The sequence below is a fragment of the Arachis ipaensis genome, chromosome B01 (assembly GCF_000816755.2).
Source record: "Arachis ipaensis cultivar K30076 chromosome B01, Araip1.1, whole genome shotgun sequence".
Taxonomy (NCBI): Eukaryota; Viridiplantae; Streptophyta; class Magnoliopsida; order Fabales; family Fabaceae; genus Arachis; species Arachis ipaensis.
Genome location: NC_029785.2, coordinates 132,227,748 through 132,237,272, shown reverse-complemented (window position 1 = coordinate 132,237,272; position 9,525 = coordinate 132,227,748). Strand labels below are relative to the sequence as shown.

The 9,525-nt window shown below is 31.0% G+C and overlaps 1 pseudogene; it reads left to right on the top strand.

Moving 5' to 3' along the window:
- Positions 5,798 to 8,106, top strand: LOC107615048 (annotated as a pseudogene).

Genomic DNA, 9,525 nt, shown 5'->3' with positions numbered 1-9,525 from the left:
ATATCTGGAGAATGCATCAATAAATGTAACATATAACCAAGATGAGAAATAATGGGAGAGGGTCCCCAAACATCCGTATAAACTAATTGCAATGGTGAAGTGTAAACAGTTAAAGAATCACTATATAGAATAGAATGCATTTTAGTTTGAACACAATTTTCACAAAGACTAGGCTTCTTATTATCAACACTATTATCAAAGAGAATGTTACATTGTGATAGAACAAGATGTACAGTTTTGGTGGCAATATGTCCTAATCTCTTATGCCACAAATCAAAATAAGGAAGAGAGATAGAGAAAGCTTTTGGACATGAATCTGTTTGTGAATGATAAGGGACAACAATATTAGAAAACTGATATAAGCCTCCTTGCCTAAAACCTTGTAGTAGAACCTTCTTGGTGAACTGACATTTAACAAGACAATAAAAGGCATGAAATTCAAAATAAACAAAGTTATCCTTAGCAAATTTAGATACAGAGATTAGATTCTTGATTATATGAGGACATGAATTAGCTTTTGTAGAGAGAACCATCTTTTAGATGATAAAGAATACAAAAAGGAGTGTCCAACATTAGATATAGAAATACCTGTTCCATTACCTATCTGCACTTGTTCTGGCCTTGTGTATTCAGATGATGCAATCAAGCTAGATTGAGAAGAGGTTACATGATGAGATGCACCTGTATCGAAATACCAAGCTGGGTCAGAGACAGCAGATGGTGCAGCAAGGAATGCAGCAGGATTGTGAAAGGTATTTGTAGGTGGAGGAGGAGTGGTTGCAGTAGAATTCAATTGGGTTGGAGTGGAAGCAGTTGATGAAAGAGAGTTGTAGTTGTTCATTTGAGTGTCTTGTTTTTGTGATGGTGGGAAATCTGTTGATCAAATCTATGAAAATAGTTCCAAGCAATGTGTCCAAATCGGCCACATACTTGGCATTGAGGTCGTGGTTGTTGATAAAAAGACCTGCCACCTCTAAAAGATCGACCTCCACCTCTCCCCCTTCCTCTTATCGGATTGCCTCTCACAATATTTGACATAGAAGGAAAAGAACTTTGAGCAAAATTAGCTTGTATAAGAACATTATCTGGCTTTTTGAACTTATTCATCATGTCATCATGAGTCAATACCAGAGTTTGCACTTCATAAAGACTATACATTTCAGGTTTCGCATTGATTGTAATTAAAAGACTTTGATAGTCTTCATTTAAACCCTCAAGAATAGCCTTTACATGTTTCTCTATCGAAAGAGGGTAACCTAAGGCTGCCAAAGAATCAGCAAGACTTTTAATTTTTGAGATATAATCTTGAGCAGACATACCATGTTTCTTGACCAATTTGAGTTGTTTAACCCTACACTTGATGGAATTCTCAAAATATTTTTCAATCTTTCCCCAAATTTCATAAGCAAAGATGCACCCAACTATTTTACTTTTGAAATCAGAATACATAGATGCTAGCATCCATGAGCCGAGATTATAGTCGTCCTGCCTCCATTGTTTGAATTGTTGAGATTCAATCCCAGCTTGCTGATTTGTCGTGGAATCAAATTGAGGAGGAATTCGTGTTGGATGGAGATGATCTTCAAGGTCTTGTCCTCGAATTGCAAAGAGAGATTGCTGTTGCCAAATCTTGTGATTATTCTCACCAAGTTTGTCACTAATCGGGTGAAAGGATTTCTGATTGAAGAAATTTGGAGGAAAATTGTTGAAAACAGAAGAGGAGGGAAGAGTGTTGTTGGAATTGGAATTGGCAGAATCTTCATTGGGGGAAGCCATGGATCAAACACCTGTTGCTCTTGATACCATGAAAGGAATTTTGCAGCAGAAGAATAGAAAGAAATAAGGGAAAATTGAAAAACTAAAGAATAGAAAGTATTGAATTTTGGTTTTAGTAAAAATAAAATAAGTCATCATCACAATAGAGTTTTCCCTCTCTACTTATATAGGCCCCTTAAAACCAAGACTAGTTCTCTAATTATCATAATTAATCATCCTTAATCTCAACATTAATTAGGTAAATTTCCAAAATCTTTTGATGATTTACACTTTTAAAAGATTTGAGAATTTTATTATCATTTTAAATGATATGCAGATTAATATGAATGAAATTCTCCCATTTATTTTACAGAATTTGTAAAACAAGACTTTATCAACATGAAAAAAAATATTATGAGAGAAGGTGATAGTAAAAGGTATTGTGTACTTATAATACAAGGCCAAAATAAGCTGCACACATAAAACTTAAGACATATTGCAGCGAGACAAATTTTAAGGAGTTATTTGAATTGTGTTGTATGTAATGTGATTAAGTAGTAATGAAGAATATAGTACTTTTATAGAGTTTTATAAATTTTAGAGTGTTTGAGTAATGAACTTAATATATAGTTACCATCAGTGAATCCAATAGTTGAATAATATATATATATATACTTTTAACTAAATAAAAATTTATGATGCTAAACCAATGAGATATAACTCAAATGACATAATTTTTTTATATTCATTTAGAGATCGCGAGTTCAAGTCTCACTCCTAACTTTAAAAAAAATGATAATGCCAACGAGTTATAACTCAGATGACATAGTCTCAATATTAAAGCACATACACTGCACACATCAAACTTAAGACATGTTGGAGAAAGCTAAATTAAAGTTGTTTTTAGAGTTTTTTTAATTGTTTTTTATATTCTGTTTTTGCCCTTAATTCTTAAGGGTGTCTTTAGCGGCTAAGGATTCGATGGTCTCAGAACGTTTGGACCATTAAATGGTTCCAGAACAAAATATATTTTTTAAGTTTTTTTAATAACTGCTAAATAGTCCTTTTCTAATTTTAATTACAAATTAATCCCATATATTTTATTTAATCATAAAATTATTTTTTATTTTATAAATTATTATTTTATCATTAATCTATTATGTTTATTAACAATAAAAAATAAAAACAATAACGAATTAGATGTTCCATTGATCGTAATAAACTTTTTGGCTATTCCAATCGATTAAAAGATTATATTTGATTCGTGACGTTCGTCCAGAGCTGTGAAATCGTGTTTCTTTGAAAATTAGTCGATTGGATTATCAAAACAATTGATTGAATTTCAGGTTTCGCATAACACAATCGATTGGACTACAGGTTGTTATCACAAAACAATCAATTGAAAATAGCAAGGCAGCATGGTTTTCGCAAAAATTAATCGATTGGTCATATTACCCAATCGATTGAACGATGACTAAAATGTGGGTTTTCAATAATTCAATCGATTGAATGCTTCAAAACAATCTGAGGTCTCACAATTCAATCGATTGGTTGTGTTACCCAATCGATTCATCAAAACAATATGGATTTGCCAAATTCAATCAATTGGTTGTGCTACCCAATCGATTGAAAGCTTCAAAGCAACTTGAGGTCTCACAATTCAATCGATTGGTTGTGTTACCCAATCGATTGAAGTTTGTACGTGACTTCCAATTCAATCGATAGGTATGAGAATTCAATCGATTGGGAAGTGATGTAAATGTGTTTTTTTCTGCATTCAATCGATTGGTAATGTAATCCAATCGATTGAATGCAGAAAAAAACACATTTACATCACTTCCCAATCGATTAAATTCTCATACGATTGAAATTTGAAATTCGCTATCTATTAAACCCAAACCATGCGTATTCACTCTTTCTCCCTGTTTTAAAACATCATAACACCATTTCTGCACCTCTTTCCTCTTTCTAAAATTTAGAAAGCTTCTCTCTTCTTCTTCTCCAATCTCACCAACATCCACTCCAAACTACATACATATTATTAATCCTCATCTAAATCCTTACAAAACCCACCAAATCAATGATGTACTTCTTAAATAAAAATTTATTGCTTCGTGGCTTTTAAAATTTTTCTCTATTTCTATGCACTATAGAGATATTTTAGTTTAAAAAACTCATATTTTTATGATGAAGTAATGTCATTTTCATTTATTAATAATAAAAAATAATAAAATCTATTTACTTTTTAGTATTTCTCAATGTCTGTGAATTATTAAAAGATAAAAAAAATATTTTTTCATTACACAATCAATTTCACGAATAAAGTATCGAAACGAAGAATTGCAAAATTAGAAATTCTATTTGCTGACCTCGATTTTGTAATTAAAATGATGGATTATTTTCTGAACACTACAATAAAAAAAATTGATTCGACCTTTGCTGATTGTTGCAACTGTGATTATCAATTAATGATGAACAAATAGTGGATATTAAATAGACGGATAAAAAATGAAAAAAAATTGGATATTAAGTAGATGGATATCCAAAAGAAAAACAATGAAATTTTTTATAATCAAAGAGATTGATACACAATTTCAATGGTGGGATTATTGAATAATTGGTGATGGATTATTCACCAATTTATAATGTTAATATTAAAGAAAAGATAATATTAGAGTATCTAAATCAAAATAAAACCTTAAAAATTGAAGATAGAATTTTAAAGATAAGATAGATGAATAATAAGATAATAATTTATAAAAACAATAACAAAATTGAAATAGGCGTAGTACACACTTCAATCGACTGGGTAGCACAACCAATCGATTGAATTTGGCAAATTCATATTGTTTTGATGAATTCAATCGATTGGGTAACACAACCAATCGATAGACCTCAGGTTATTTTGAAGCATTCAATCGATTGGGTAGTATAAGCAATCGATTGAATTATTAAAAACTCACATTTTAGTCATCGTTCAATCGATTGGGTAATATGACCAATCGATTGATTTTTGCGAAAACCATGTTGCCTTGCAATTTTCAATCAATTGTTTTGTGATTACAACCTGTAGTCCAATCGATTGAGTTATGGGAAACCTGAAATTCAATCGATTGTTTTGATAATCCAATCGATTGATTTTCAAAGAAACACGATTTCGCAATCCTGGACGAACGTCACGGATCAAATATAATCTTTTAATCGATTGGAATAGCCAAAAAATTTATTACGATCAATGGAAGATCTAATTCGTTATTGTTTTTTGTTTATTTAGTCATTATTAAAAAAACTTAAAAAATATGTTTTATTCTAAAACCATTTAATGGTCCAAACGTTTTGAGACCATCGAATCCAGTGTCGTCTTTAGCATTGTTTAGAGGAATATTGCGTTGTGACTTGTGATGTGTTAACTTAGCTTAACTTATCCTTTCATTTTTTTTATCATTTCTTTTCTTGTCTCGCTCTCTCTGTATTAATGTTTTTCTCATTTTTTTTGTTTTATTTTTTTATAAACAATAAATGCAATGACATTTGGCATTAATATTAACTCCTCTATTCATAGTTGCTCTCTAAACTTTAATATGGCTATTATTTTAATAAGTGTAATTATTTTTGTTATGGACTGAAATTCCGTTAATAGATATACATAGCATAATTTTATAGTCACCAAAAAACAATATAATTTTAAATGTTCAATTCAGTTAAATAAATATATTCTTATCTCCTTGTTTCAAACACAATTTCGCTACGTCTACATTCTTTATAATAAATATTATTTTGATACAAATACTTCTTTAACAAATAAATATGTGCTTTCTCTATTTTGTTTGTTAACAAATAATTTAAATATAGAGTAAAGTATCATTTTTGTCCCCAACGTTTAGGATAAATCCTATTTGTATCCCTAACGTTTAAATCGTTCTATTTGTATCCCTAACGTTTGTAAAAGTGATTCAATGTATCATGCCATCAATTACACATCATGGGCTTTAGTTAGAATTCTAAAAAGTCTCTTCTTCAAGTTAGAATACAAATCTCTTCATGCCTTTTCTGTTTTAAAGGATATATTGTTTTTAATGGATGATTCTGGTATACTATTTCTCTTATTTGATCATATATAATGTCATACAATCTTTTTCTTGATTAACAAGGCACTTTTTGCGTTAATTTTTCTTCATTCTTGCTTTTGCAGGAAAAAAACACTCATGTTTTGTTGTCAATGTTAATTAAGCATTTGGATCATAAAATTTTCCTTAAAGAACCCAAAATGCAGCTTGACATTGTTGAAGTGACCACTTCACTTGCTCAATATGCAAAGGTTCAACCTTCTGTATCAATAATTGGTGCTCTAAGTGATGTGATGAGACATTTGCGGAAGAGCATACAATGTTCCTTAGAAAACTAAAATCTAGTAAGTGATGTAATTGAATGGAACAAGAATTTTAGAGAAGCTGTGGATAAGTGCCTTGTACAGTTGACAATTAAGGTACCTCACATTATCCACACTTCAAATCAAATTTATTCCTTAACATTTTAAGAATAACTGCTTGATAAAATGCTTTGTGTGATTATCACATTTGGTAGTTTTATCTGGTCTTTTAAACTTTATTTGCATTATTGGACTTATCACAAAGGAACTAAGCTGCCATACATGAATAGGTTGGAGAACCAGGCCCTATTCTAGATGTTATGGCTGTGATGTTAGAGAATATCTCAAATATTATAGCAATATCCAGAACCACAGTCGTTATTGTATACCGGACTGCTCAAATTGTTGCCTCCTTACCAAATTTATCCTATCAAAATAAGGTAAGGAGTGAATATTCATAGTCTATCTATATCATGTTGGTATGCTACTTTGAGTTCTGTGAATAAATTTGATACTAAAATCATCTTTTTTGATCCTCAGGCATTCCCTGAATCATTGTTTCATCAGCTACTCCTGGCTATGGTCCATCAAGATCATGAGACACAAGCAACGGCTCACCGTGTCTTTTCGGTAGTTCTTGTGCCAACCTCAGTTTCCCCTCGGGCAGGCATGCTTGCTTCCAATAAGGCATCGGATGTTCCAAGAACACTCTCTAGAGCAGTCTCTGTCATTTCTTCTTCAGTTGCTTTGTTTGAGAAGCTAAAATCAGAGAAACGTTCTTCAAATGAAAATTTAAGTCAATATAACAAGGAAAATAATGCTAGAGAGACTGAACCAACTAATGGCGTTGGCGGGTTCCTAAACAGATTGAAGTCGACTAATAATCGTGTGCATCATGGGAGTGGGAGTGGGAGTGGGAGTCAGCTAGCTACAGTGGATGAAAATAGTACAGATGATGACAATGGGAATTTGGTGAGTCTTGCATTGATGAGTATGTGTGTTTGAATTTAGTCCTGCATTTTAAACAAACTTTAAGTATCTCGAGTATGTTAGCTGTAATATAGTTTACAATCATGGTTACTTGGTGATCTTCTTTTCACCTGAATGCAGGAAATTGCAGCTCTCAGGTTAAGTAGTCTTAAGATAAATCAATTGCTATCATCAATTTGGGTTCAGTCTATCTCTCCTACAAATTTGCCTGAAAATTATGAAGCCATTGCTCATACATACAGCTTGGTGTTGCTTTTTTCTAGAGCTAAGGTATTAATTGGACTCAGTTACATGATTGTAATATAAAAGAGGTTTAAGGTTGTCTACATTATTATTGGCACTGTCATATTTGCTTCTATTCTCTCTTTTTAATGAGTAAGACTTTCTTTTCCTTTAACTTAACTTTGCAAATTTATTGCCTTTGCAGAATTCTTTTCAGGAAGTCCTACTTCGGAGTTTTCAGCTTGGTTTTTCTTTGTGGAAAATTTCTCTTAAAGAAGGTGAGTTTTCAGTCACACCTAATAGGCTATTTGGTATTTCTTAGAAAACTTGAGTTCTTAGTGGATAGCAAAATTATCTTTGAGATGTAGTGTTTCTTAAGCAGGTCTTTTCATGGTATTAATATTCTTGATAACTATTTTGTTAGAAACCGGATACATATGCCTCAGGAGTGGGTTTGAAAATTATGCCAAGAATGAATAAGTTCCTAGTTTTTATTGCAGGGTCATTGCCACCATCTCGATGGAGATCACTCTTTACTTTAGCGCTTTCGATGATTTTGTTTTCTTCAAAAGCCTACAAAATCAAATCTCTTGTTCAAAGTGCCAAGGAAACACATACAAAGAAACAAGTGAGATCTTCTTTTTACTGTTATGATAATTGAAAGAAACTTGTAATAGCAAACTGATCTTCTAACTCTCTCAAGATAAAAAAGTATTATTTTGCCTTAATGATTTCATTTTATGTATCCAGATTGATCCCTTCCTTTGTTTAGTTGATGATCATAAGCTGCAAGCTTTCAGCACTGCATGTGGTGGCTCGACCATCGCCTATGGATCGAAAGAAGATGATTACATGGCCTCAAATTCGCTTCCAGAGTTAATGACTCTTACACAAAAAACACAGGAATTCTTTGTTTCTGAAATCATCCAGAACCTGGAAGTGTTGGAAGAGGTAACACTTTTACTTCTTGTGTTTAGATGCTCTTTAAAATTGAGTTGTTAAACTTATATTGAATCATCTTGATGTTTAACTTTACTGAAATTACTAATAATATCTTATATTTACATATAGGCCAATAATACTGAAAGCGAGCCTACTACCCCCCTTTGATGCTAGGAAATCAATTGGTGATAGCAACGGACATCCGAGGACAAATATTTGAGACTTTTATGTAATTAGATGATATTGAAATATTAAAGTTGTTATTTTATTTTACTTTTTAAAGAAAAACAATAATAGTTATGTAGAATAATACCATATGCAATTATATTTGAAATTATTGACATTAAGAATTTTTTTTATATATAGAGTTATGTCTTATATTGAGGAATTGTGTTATAAAAGATTTAGTTTTTAAATTTTGATATTAAAAAATAAATTTCTAATTTGAGAGTATGTAAATGAGATGAGATTAATGAATAATTTGAAATTAAAAATAAATAAATAATTATAGGGTTTGTGGAGGTTTGAAAATCTCACAAAATAGTTTATTTTTGTTAAATTAAAAAATCAATTTGTGGAGGTTTTAAATTGCCACAAAAGTAATTTAAAATTACCACAAAAGTCCAATATAAAACTTCCACTAAACACATATAAAACCTCCACTAAATAGATTGTGGAGGTTTTTAAAACCCTCCACAAAAGACCTCGTGGCACCTCAAATTTTGGGGGTTTTAGAAACTCCCACAAACCATTTGATGGGGGTTATAAACCTCTACAAATAAGAAAAAAAAACTGTCACAAATAAACAAAAATCTTGTAGTGCTAGTCAGGATGATAACTCATTAAAAGTTGAAACTAATCACTGCAATATTTACATAATTCACTTTTTTAGAGACATAATTGAACATAAACACAAATTTTGGGTACAATATTAAAATCGAACATATACAAGTGAGACCTAATTGAGAATGAATACATCCAAGTGAGAATAATTGAAAAATACAATCTGATCTATTAGTATAACTGATAGTATGATAACATTGAATCATTTTTATAAACGTTAGGGATACAAATAGGAAGATTTAAATGTTAAGGACACAAATAGGACTTACCCTAAACGTGGGAAACAAAAATAATACTTTACTCTTTAAATATACAAGTTAATATTAATAATTTTATTAATATAAATTTTATTATAATAAATATGTATTTATAAAAACTGTAGATATATTTTTATGTTAATAATG